The sequence below is a fragment of the Myotis yumanensis genome, unplaced genomic scaffold (genome assembly GCF_028538775.1).
Source record: "Myotis yumanensis isolate MYYU_CA2020_CCGP unplaced genomic scaffold, mMyoYum1.0.hap1 SCAF_6, whole genome shotgun sequence".
NCBI lineage: Eukaryota > Metazoa > Chordata > Mammalia > Chiroptera > Vespertilionidae > Myotis > Myotis yumanensis.
This window is the reverse complement of record NW_027223757.1, coordinates 59585898-59597843: the sequence shown is the minus strand read 5'-3', so window position 1 is coordinate 59597843 and position 11946 is coordinate 59585898. Positions and strand designations below refer to the sequence as shown.

The window sequence follows — 11946 nt, the reverse complement described above, 5'->3', positions numbered from 1 at the left end:
ATACAATAGAGGGCAGAGATGGGATCCCCAGAATTGTCTTCCCCTTTCCATCTTCCAGAACAATTTCAGTCAGGCTATTTCCCACGCACCAGATGGTAGGATCTTTCTCTAGAGAAACCGATCAACCCATAGAAAAGACCTTCAGATATGATATTTAAGGATCCCATCATGAAAATCCCAAAACACCACTCAATCATCCAGTCTCACATGACATTTCTAATCATTTCCTTATTGCTGCACTCTTAAATATAAACCAACAGCAAAGATCACTAAACATTTGAAAAAAAAGAAATTCTCCACACTGAGAGAGAAAAACAGACTGAAAGAAGAAACTTGAAGGAATCCAGTAGAAAATTTAAAGAGAAAACTTTATTATTAATATCATCAGTAAGATAGGAGAAATGATTGTATCCATAAAAAAACAACAACCCACTTTCTGTTATAAGATAAACAAGTTCTGGGGATATAATGTGCAGCAGGATAACTATAGTTAACAACGTCATGTTGTATATTTGAAAGTCACTAAGAGAGTAGATCTTATCAGTTCTCTCCTGGCCAGCGTAGCTCAGTGGTTGAGCATCAATCTATGAACCAGGAGATTGCGGTTCTATTCCCGGTCAGGGCATATACCTGGGTTGCAAACTTGATCCCCAGTGTGGAGTGTGCAGGAAGCAGCCAATCAATGATTATCTCTCATAATTGATGTTTCTATCTCTCTCTCCCTTCCTCTCTGAAAACAATAAAAATATATTTTTTAAAAAGTTCTCATCTCTCCCTAACCGGTTTGGCTAAGTGGATAAAGCGTCGGCCTGCGGACTGAAGGGTCCCAGGTTCGATTCTGGTCAAGGGCATGTACCTTGGTTGCGGGCACATCCCCAGTGGGGCACGTGCAGGAGGCGGCTGATTGATGTTTCTCTCTCATCAATGTTTCTAACTCTATATCCCTCTCCCTTCTTCTCTGTAAAAAATCAATAAAATATATATTTTTTAAAAAAGTTCTCATCTCAAAAAAAAAAGTAAGTTCATGAAGTAATGAATGTTAATCAAACTTATTTTGGTAATAATTTTGCAATATATACATATATCAAATCATTATGTTGTACACTTTCAAGTAATACAATGTATGTCAATTATATCTCAATAAAACTGTGAAAAAAAGATAATGTGGAATATACATAATATAGAATATTATGTAGCCCCTAAAAAGAAGAAAAGCTTGTCATCTGCAACAACATGGATGAACCTGGAGGACATTATGCTAACTAAAATAAGCCAAACACAGAAAGACAAATACTGTGTGATTTCACTGCTGTGGGGAATCTAAAATAGTCAAAATCATAAAAGCAGAGAGTAGAATGGTGGTTTCCAGGGGCTAGGGAGATGAGGAAGTGGGGAAATGTTACTAAAGGGTACAAAGTTTTACTTATGCAAGATGAATAAATTCTGAAGATCTAATGTACAGCATGGTGACTATAGTTAACAATATTGTATAGTGTAGCTGAAATTAGAGGGTAGATCCTAAGTTATATCACCAAAATAAAAAGATAACTATGTGAAATAAAAGATTAATTAGCTTGACTGTAGTGATCATTTAACAACTATACATATATCGAAACATCAAATTGTAAACCTTAAACATGTACAATTTTTATTTGTAAATTAATTATACATCAATTAGTGGCCCAGTGCATGAAATTTGTGCACATTAAAAGGGGATTTATTAGAGGAAATATTTTAATATTGCTATTTGCCCTTTTTCTATAATAGAAGTGTCAGAGATGAAAGAAAATTAGTAAAATGTAAATGAAAATCTTCCTCCTGTCAGAGTCTGGGTGCACTATGAGACCCAGACTCAAGTCCCCACCCACCCACATGCGCCTCAAAATCGCACGAGACCCAGACCTGGCCACCCCCCCCATTGGGCTAGATCCAGACCCGGCTGGTCCCACCCTTGTCAAACCCTGCCGGGATGGGGGACACAGCCTAAGATCCCCTGTCAAGCCCCGCTGGGCAGGGGGCATTGCCTGAGGTCCCCCAGCCCGGGGCAAGGGGAGCAGCGTGAGGCCCCCCGGCCCAGCACTGGGGCAGGGGGGCACAACTTGAGGTCCCCTGTCAAGCCCTGCTGGGTGCGGGGCGCAGCCTAAGGTCCCATCAAGCCCCGCCAGGCAGACGGTGCAGCCGGCCTCAGGTCCCCTGGCCTGGTGCCCGGGCGGGGGGCGCGGCCTGAGGTCCCTGCTGATTGCTCATTAAGGCTTATTATGGGAACTTGGCCTTCGCTGTGGGTGCAGCCATCTTGTGTTACAAAAACACCCCCCCCCCTTTCCCTGCTGTGGGTGCTGCCATCTTTGTGGTGGAGTGACAGTCAATATGCATATTCCCTCTTTATTATATAGGATAAATATGAGGGGTAAAAAGCAATGCAGTCATATGAGTTATTGAATAGAACAGGAAATAAAAATGTCAATCCTTGAATAAAACTCAACTTTGTAAACACTTATTAAATATTTTTATATGTAATCCTGTGAAGTATGAGGATCAGTTGGGCCCTTCTCTGGAGTAACTTAAGAGAGAAAAGAGAAAGTGAAAGAGAAGATTATACTGCAAGGCAGGATTCAGGGAGTTGAAGTCAATAACAAGTCATGTGAAGAATTCATTTGGCCTGAGAGAATATGGCTAGAACCAGGAGGAGGTATAATGGGAGCAGAATCTGGTCCACACAGCACTGAAAGCCAGGGAGAGAGACTCCACCCAATATAAACAATCAGAAATTAGTGAACAAATGGAAGGACATAGGAGTCAAGCCAGAAGAAATCAAAGGGCTTGAAAAGCAAAAGTGGGATTCAGTCAAGAGGTCCTCAGGTAAGAGAAAGATTTAGAACAAGAAGTTAGTTGTGGGCATGATTTACATGGCTCTAGCCACGACAGTCACTCAAAGCCAGAATTACGATGGTAATTCAGTTAGTTACCAACTGCATAGAATTGACAGGAAGAAGTTGTGAAGAAAATGAAGAGCAAAAGTGCACACAGCTGAGAAGGACTTTGAGTTGGAGGTGACCTTGCTTTAAAGATGCTTTTATTCTAGAGATCTAGAAATCCATCATTCCTTTTTTACTGACCTCCCTCCAGGTCCCCAGCCCCGTTATTATTAACAAACCAGACTACTTGCCATTGCTCAAACACAGAATGTTCTTTCAAATTTCCAAATTGTTCCTTAAGCTGCTTTCTGTGCCTAAAAACACACTCCCTTCCTTCAAAGCCAAGTACCCAAAATGAAGTTGGATTTAATTAAAATCTATTGATTATACAGTGGGTTTTTTTTTCCCTTTGGTAAAACTTAAATTTAGTGACCCCACTGAGATAAGTATAGCAAAGTAACCGGAATCTAAATAAAAGATTGTCTTTTGAGGACAATGTCCCCAAAAGAGAGCTCCTGTAATCTCAATAAAAATGGCTAAGCTGTGTCCCTCTCCTAGGGAAATTGAAATGTTCTTAGTAGGAGATCCAGGAAGCAGAGGCATCCCCAATTCCTCATAGTACCAAATGCCTGAGGAATTTTCTATGCCTCAGGATCCACATCAAGAACTTGATATTTAGCACCCACTGTGCCATTTCACCAAACCACCATTTTATCACTGCCCTTTCTTATGGGGCTTCTTAGTGTTACTCACTTCCCAGGCAAACTCTGTGAAAACACATTCATTATTTCACATATTTTCAGAATTGATAGCATTGGCTGAGTTTGTGTTTCAAACCTCAAAAAACTGATTTTTTTCACTGTTGTATGAGAAGTTATTCTTTTTTTAAGATTAAAAAGATGAAAGCATAATTAGTTTTCTGAAACTGTCTGATATCAATGATTTACTCATACTGAGTTCAGCACTAAGATCATACTGTTCCCTTAGAATTTTCTGACTGACAAAGCAGGAACCCCGTGAGTCTGAACATTCTGTATAAAACAACTAATAGGAATGTAACAAGGCTTTGATGTTGAAGGGCCTAGAGCAGTTGTGAGATTAAAATGCTGACTGACCACAGGCCAGTTTGCTGCTTAATACTATCAAGGGACATAATGCTCAAGCCGACCACACAGCTCATTAGATTTCATGTGACATTGGTCTCTCATTGAAGTGCTGCCATTTTGCAACAGTATTGTCCATTGAAAGAGCACAAAAGACCAAGTTTTTTCACATCTGCTTCAGCACCTATACCAACACATTTTTAACTGGATTATTTTCATTTTTATTTTGGCACTCCTGTCATTGTTTGAAGTTCAAGGTATATACTAAAAGCTACTTTTTAAATATGCTGTGGAATATGTCTCTGCTTGTATTCTCTGAAACTAGGCTATTTGGGCTGTATCTTTAAATAAAATAATGATCAGAGTTAATATTTACTCAGTGGTAGGCACTGCTCTGAGTGCTTTTATTTTCATTAACTCATCCAAGCCTCATGCTGTTATTAGACCAGGAACTGAGTGTTAGAGAAGTTAAATCATTTGCCCCAGGTCATAGAGCTGATGAGTGTCAGAATTAGTTTCTTAAGTAGAGAGAACTATAACTTACTCATACTATTTTTAATATTTGGAAATGGTTGTTTTTATTCAGAATTAGTATGAAAAAAGCTATTGCTAACTCTTATTGTCTTAGCCTGAAGAACTGCAGAATCATACTGGAGCATATGATAAATTTGGATTAGTTACTCCCTATAAATATAGAATGCTTTAAAGAACATAATTTTGAATTTATTCCAAAAGATGTTTTATAGCCAGATGCCTAGAAAAATCACTTCTACTCATTCAGCCACATTACTCATTCATTCTTAGAAGGAGAAAGAAAAAAGAGAACTACAGTTTTCAACAAGCATTGACTATATTAAAAATATTAACTCGCCTAGGATCTGATGTTTTCCCTAAACATTCTCTTAGCAAAATTTGATTCCTGTATAGTAGGAAATCACAATCTTTGAAGATTGGCCGTCAAGGGTTCTGACTTTCCTCTTTCATTTGACCTTGCTGTGTGTGACCTTGGACATGTTACATAACCTTCTAAATGTATTTCTTCCTCTGTAAAATGTAAGTACTCCTTATCTTGTAGGGTAGATTAGATGATTAGAAAAATGAGAATTGGATTTCAGATCCTCAAAAAATTTTAGTCATTTGTCATTATCATCATCTTTGTCATCATCAAAACCTCTTCTAATGGTCAAAAAACTTCTAAGGATCATCTCTCCCCAAACACAACAGCAGGTATTATACTGAAGACTTGCTCTATGAGATCACAGATTCTTCCATTAAATAATTTGATTCTTATATTTCTTTCTCTACATGATGACTTCTACAATAAAAAATAATTATATTCATCCTCTTTTTTCCCCTCTAAAACTAGAATGAGAAACTACTCCTCACATATCATAGAGTTTTATTTTATCAGAGAAAACATGGATCCCCATTAATACATGGGGTTCCATTCTTTGCTTTTGAGTTTTTATGAGTTTCCATCAGGTCTATTAACTTCTCTATTTTTGCTCTCATTTTTGTTTTGATCAACCTTATACAAAAGGAAGGTCATCAGGAATAAGGTGAGGAATCATTCACCTTTCCTGAGACTGAACTCCATGACAATGATGTATCTGTAGTCCAGGGCTCTAAAGTAGAATAAAGGCTTATGTGTCACTCTTTGCGAATTCTCTCAATTAGCAGATGGAACAACTTCCCTGGAAGACACACATACCCAACTCCACTGCCATCTCAACATGGCACTTTATTACGACAACTGCTAACCTTGCTGAAAAGTTGTGTGACTGGTCAAAGCTGAATAGGAACTCCAGAGCTTAACTAAGACAGTGAGTCCTACAGATAGCTGTCTATATGACAGAGAATTAGTTCAGAACTTGTGTTAACAGTTTAAGACCCTGAAGTCAAGGGCAGTAGATAGTAGATTCCCTCACTATGAAAAGATGCCCAGATAAAAACTATAAATGATATTGTAGAAGCTTGTTGGAGAACTGAGGGGAACTATGTTGCTCATTGAGGTTGCATGGGTAAAAACTGGTATAGAGTGAGAATGCTGAATATAAAACACAGGGGTCAGATTATAAAAACTGTGAAGCTAGAACTACAAGTAAAAATAATGCCATTTCTTTTAAAAAATAAAAAGTCTAAAACTTTTTATCCATGAATATTTTATTGCTAATTCTTTATTAAAATTGGCAAAATATTAATATAATACTATTATTTAAAAATAATGTTTTGTTATAACACTATGGATTATGTAAACTAGGAAAATAAAAGATCAAAAAATGTTAATATATACGGGATGGGCAAAAGTAGACTTACAGTTATGAGTACATGAAACAGATTTTATTTTTGTATTATTATTTGTTAATTCGTATTATTCCATAGAAATAACTGTAAACTTACTTGTGCCTACTCCTGCACACTTGAAATAATAAACAACATGTAATAGGAGTAAAAGTAAACTCTGTATTATATTTTTAATTGGTTACTAATAAGGTTTAAATGGTCAGAAAGCAATAAACCTAATTTCAAAATTCAAATGTAAAATAATAGCAATCATATCCTACAATTTCATCTTAAATTATGGCTAATAATACTTAATGATTGACATGTTTTTTAAAATCTACTAACTTGCAGGTCTCAAAGTTCAGTCTGACCACTATACTCCTGTTACAATGGCAAAAAAAAAAAAACAGAACACTGACAACATCAAATGCTGACAAGGATGTAGAAAAAAAGGAACTCTTATTCATTGCTGGTGGGAGTGCAAACTTATACAGCCACTCTGGAAAACAGTTTGTTTATTTATCACAAAACTAAACATACTCTTAACATGTGATCCAGCAATCACACTCCTTGATATTTACCCAAAGGAGTTGAAAATATGTTCACACAAACCCTGCACATGGAAGTTTATAGCAAGTTTATTTATAATTGCTAATACTTGGAAGCAACCAACTTGTCCTCCAGTAGATGGAGAAAATAAACTCTAGTGCATCTAGAAAATGAATATTATTCAGTGCTAAAAAGAAATGAGCCATCAAGCCATGAAAAGACAAGGAGGAAACTTAAATACATATTACTAAGTGAAAGAAGCTTATCTGAAAAGACTACATACAATATGATTCCAACTATATGACATAATGGAAAAGGCAAAACTATGGAGACAGTAAAAAGATCAGTAATTGACAGGGATTGGGGAGGAGGGAGAGATGAATAAATGGAGAAAAGAGAATTTTTAGAGCAATGAAACTACTCTGTATGACATTATAATGGCAGATACATGTTATTACATAGTATAATTTTGTCAAAACCCATAAAACAAGAAAAAAACAACCCTACACAACACCAATAGTAAATCGTAACATAAACTATGAACTTTGGGAAATGTGATGAATCAATACAGGTTCATCAATGAAAACAAATATACGACTGTGATGCAGGATGTTAATAATGGGGAAGTTATGTGGGTGAGGACAGGGCATAATGGGAACTCTATATTTTCTGCTCAATTTTACTATGAACCTAAAACTTCTCTAAGAAAATTGTAGTCTATTAAAAAATGTCCAGTTGTAACAGGTTTGTGATATGCCTATAAATTTATATATGTTTAATTGCATTTTGGATCAGCACATTATACTGGGTTAAGATTTATGATGTTGTAAGACCAAAGCTATGACCTTACTTTATCCTAAGAGAATGGTTTTTTTTTAAAAAAAAACACACATAAAAAATACCAACTCCTCAGTGTTTGTATAGTTAGAGGAAATGTCATGACCCTTAGTATTCTAGAAGGTTAATATGAGGAACTGAAATACAGTTTCCTTAATGTAAAAAGGGTAATAGTTGAACAACATCACATTTGTCATAGATGAAGTGTTTCTACCATGGTATTTTATTCACTGGTTTATGGAACCCAGTTCTCCAGGGGTATCAACAAATTCATGTAAAGATCTATATTCATGTAAAGATCCATGTTTCCATTCCTGACTTAGCTGACAGAAATGCAGTGTTATCCACACTTAGATGGTCCTCTGGTGTTCATGGACTGATGTTAAAGAATACAGAAGTTATTTCAAAAAAGATAGGTACAAATTTAGTATTGGAAAATTTCCCTCCAATTTTTCTTCACCCTTTATTAATATATAATCACTAGAGGCCCAATACACAAAATTCTTGCAAGGGGCTCAGCCCCCGCCGCAGCAGCAGCTGCCTTTGCCCCCATCACCACAGTGGCCACCTCGGCCCTTTCAGCCCCAGCTTCGTCCGGAAGGTCATCCGGAAGGATGTCCATTCTAATTAGCATATTATGCTTTTATTATTATAGATACAATCATTATGAGTCATCCTCATATGTGGCTTCTCAAATGCAGAAAGGCATTAAGCAATATGTTCATCCTTTTTGGAAGCATCAAAGAACATAAAGCTTACTGTCTATCTCTTATGTCTAACTACACCCTGGGAAACCTAGTTCATATCAGATTAATTTTCTAAGATTTAAGATAATGGCGGAGAAACCAAGATGGTGGCATAGGTAAACACCGGAAATTGCTGCCTCCTACAACCACTTCAAAACTACAACTAAAAGACAAAACGGACATCATCCAGAACCACAGGAAGGCTGGCTGAGTAGAAATTCTACAACTAGAAGGAAAGAGAAAAACACACTGAGACTCAGAGGAGGTGCGGAAGTAAAGTGCAGAGGTACAGAGGCGCGCGAGCGCGGAAAGGGCTGGCAACGGAGGACGCTGGTGGCTTTTTCAATCGGGAGGGAGTCACAAGCTCCCAACGGCTCTGAACTTCAGTTCTGGGTGAGTCTCTAGGGACCCAGACTCATATGGGGAGAAACTGGACTGTCTGGCAGCTGGCGGAACTCGAGGGCGGCTTTCTCTCAGAGGTGCTTGCAGCGATTACCATGGGACACTGAGACCCGGGGGCCTCTTAAGGCAGGGCTGAGGATCAGCTATAGCTGTGTGCTCCACCCTGTTGATCCCCTGAGACCCCACCCCACCCAAGCTGCTAGCAGAGGCTTTTGCATATGAATGGCCTGGCCCTTTGAGATCTAAAATTACCTAACAAACTGCAGCTGGGTCAGAGAGACCCAGAACAACCAAAAGGAGGCCCAAGGCCCCACAGCAGCTTGCATTGCTTCACAGCTGGGCCTCAACTGGGCACCTCCAAACCCCAAACAAGGAAGAGGAATCTGCAGATCTCTCTGTAGCTCCTGCTGGGTAGCCTCAGGCAGAGGCTAAATTAGCACCTCCTTAGCAATCCAAGAGCCAGTGTACCCAGTGGTCAGAGTGGGACCATCCAGATTACAACTCCTCAGATCCATAAGGGACACACTCAGGGGGCAGACTCACTGAGCACCAAAGCCCCACTGAAGCAAGTCTTGCCCCATAAGGGTGTCTCCAGCACAGAAGTTCTCCCACTGTAGACACAGCTGATTCTCACAGCAAATTGGCCTGGAGGTCAATTCCTCCCAGTGATACCAACAACAATCAAGGCTTAACTACAACAAGACTGTGCACACAGCCCACAAAGGGGTGCACCAAGAGTATCTACCTCAGGTAATTGGGGAGGCTGAGCCACTGGGCCCTATAGGACACCTAGCACACAATGCCACTCTATCAACACAGGGAAGCAGCCAAAATGCATAGACAAAGAAACAGATCACAAATGACAGAAATGGAGGAAAGCAAACTACTGGATATAGAGTTCAAAACCATGGTTATAAGGTTTTTCAAGAATTTTCTAGAAACCGCCGATAAATTTTTTTTTTCCCGTGTCCCGGCGCTTGAGGATAGAACCAGCGGACTGGCAACTGTCGGCACCGAAGACATGACGCTGAGGGGGCCGGAGCCCTCTCCCTCTGCCTCCGTACATTACAAGGACCGGGACCGCACGCCTGAACCCCGCCAAGAAAAGGAGGGTGGAAACCGCTGATAAATTTAGTGAGACCCTCAAGGATATGAAAAAGGACCAACTAGAAATTAAGCACACACTGACTGAAATAAAGAATATTATACAGAGATCCAACAGCAGACTAGAGGATCCCAAGAATCAAGTCAAAGATTTGAAATATGAAGAAGCAAAAAACACTCAACCGGAAAAGAAAAAAGAAAAAAGAATCCAAAAATATCAAGATAGTGTAAGGAGCCTCTGGGACAACTTCAAGCGTACCAACATCTGAATTATCGGGGTGCCAGAAGAAGAGAGAGAGCAAGATACTGAAAACCTATCTGAAGAAATAATGACAGAAAACTTCCCCTACCTGGTGAAAGAAATAGACTTACAAGTCCAGGAAGTGCAGAGAACCCCAAACAAAAGGAATCCAAAGAGGACCACACCAAGACACATCATAATTAAAATGCCAAGGGCAAAAGACAAAGAGAGAATCTTAAAAGCAGCAAGAGAAAAAAAGTCAGTTACCTACAAGGGAGTACCCATAGGAATGTCAGCTGATTTCCCAACAGAAACTTTGCAGGCCAGAAGGGAGTGGCAAGAAATATTCAAAGTGATGAATACCAAGAACCTACAACCAAGATTACTTTATCCAGCAAAGCTATCATTCAGAATTGAAGGTCAGATAAAGAGCTTCACAGATAAGGAAAAGCTAAAGGAGTTCATCACCACCAAACCAGTATTAAATGAAATGCTGAAAGGTATCCTTTAAGAAGAGGAAGAAGAAGAAAAAGGTAAAGATAAAAATTATGAACAACAAATACATATCTATCAACAAGTGAATCTAAAAATCAAGTGAATAAAAAATGTGATGAACTGAGTAAACTGGTGAATATAATAGAATCAGGGGCACAGAAAGGGAGTGGACTGACAATTCTCGGGGGGAAAAGGGGTGTGGGGGGTGTGGGAAGAGACTGGTCAAAAATCGTACACCTATGGATGAGGACAGTGTGGGGGCAAGGGCAGAGGGTGGGGTGGGAACTGGGTGGAGGGGAGCTATGGGGGGAAAAAGAGGAACAACTGTAATAATCTGAACAATAAAGATTTATTTTTAAAAAATGATAATGGCATACTCTAAAAAATAATCTAGTCCAATAACCCTTGGGGGGGGGGGGGTAAAGAAATGGTTCATCTCTGGAAATATAGCCTTTTAATGGAGTTTACAGTGAGCAATTAAATATATATATTTTAAGATAGTAAAATATTCTAAGCAATTCTGGTTTACTCTCTGAAGTCATACCCCCACAAAATTAAGCAAAACTGTACTTTTTAGAGAGTTAGGCTGAGAAAAGTGAACTGAAATATACTATTGTGTGTAGTTCCTTTAAAAATGTATGCAAACTCAATATTAGAAGCTTTATTCTTTCCATTAAAAAGAGGGTTGGGTAGTCAAAAAATAATATATGTAAAAAATCTAGCAATCTAAAATAGCTATTATATAATTGTGTTTATTATGCTTCACTGGCTGATTCTTTGAAACGTGTCATTCTGAGAAGGAACATTTATAATCTCCTACTGCCATCTTATGTAATGTCTTGTCATTGCACAATACAAAAGGAGAAATATACATTAAGGAAAAACAAGAATACTTTCTGGAAGTTGTATATCAACCCACATTTCTCACATAAAAATTAAGTATCTCTTTTTCCATTCTCCATCTACTTACAATAGGATTTTTTAAAGTTTGGTTATTAGGCAAATTATTTATAATTCCTTTCCTATTAATTCCTTAAATTTTCTATTCTGGTCATATTTATTATCTCTTATATAGTTTATAGCTGTGTAGTATTATATAATATTCAGATGTATAAGTAATGCAAAAGCTGGAGTTTAGAATGTAAAACAATAAAGCAGAAACAAAGCATAGTTCTATACTTTAAAGCCATAGAAGCCAACAGACTTTCTTACAGAATTTTATCCTGAAACCTCCCAAGTCATAAGCCATCAATTTTATATAAAATTTTAAT

At 38.2% G+C, this 11946-nt stretch overlaps 1 non-coding gene across 1 annotated transcript; it reads right to left on the bottom strand.

Moving 5' to 3' along the window:
• Positions 1-9798: 9798 nt before the first annotated feature.
• On the bottom strand, positions 9799-9947 carry LOC139013346 (small nucleolar RNA SNORA57). Its single transcript, XR_011471997.1, has one exon. It is a non-coding gene; the product is annotated as a small nucleolar RNA SNORA57 (small nucleolar RNA).
• Positions 9948-11946: the final 1999 nt, after the last annotated feature.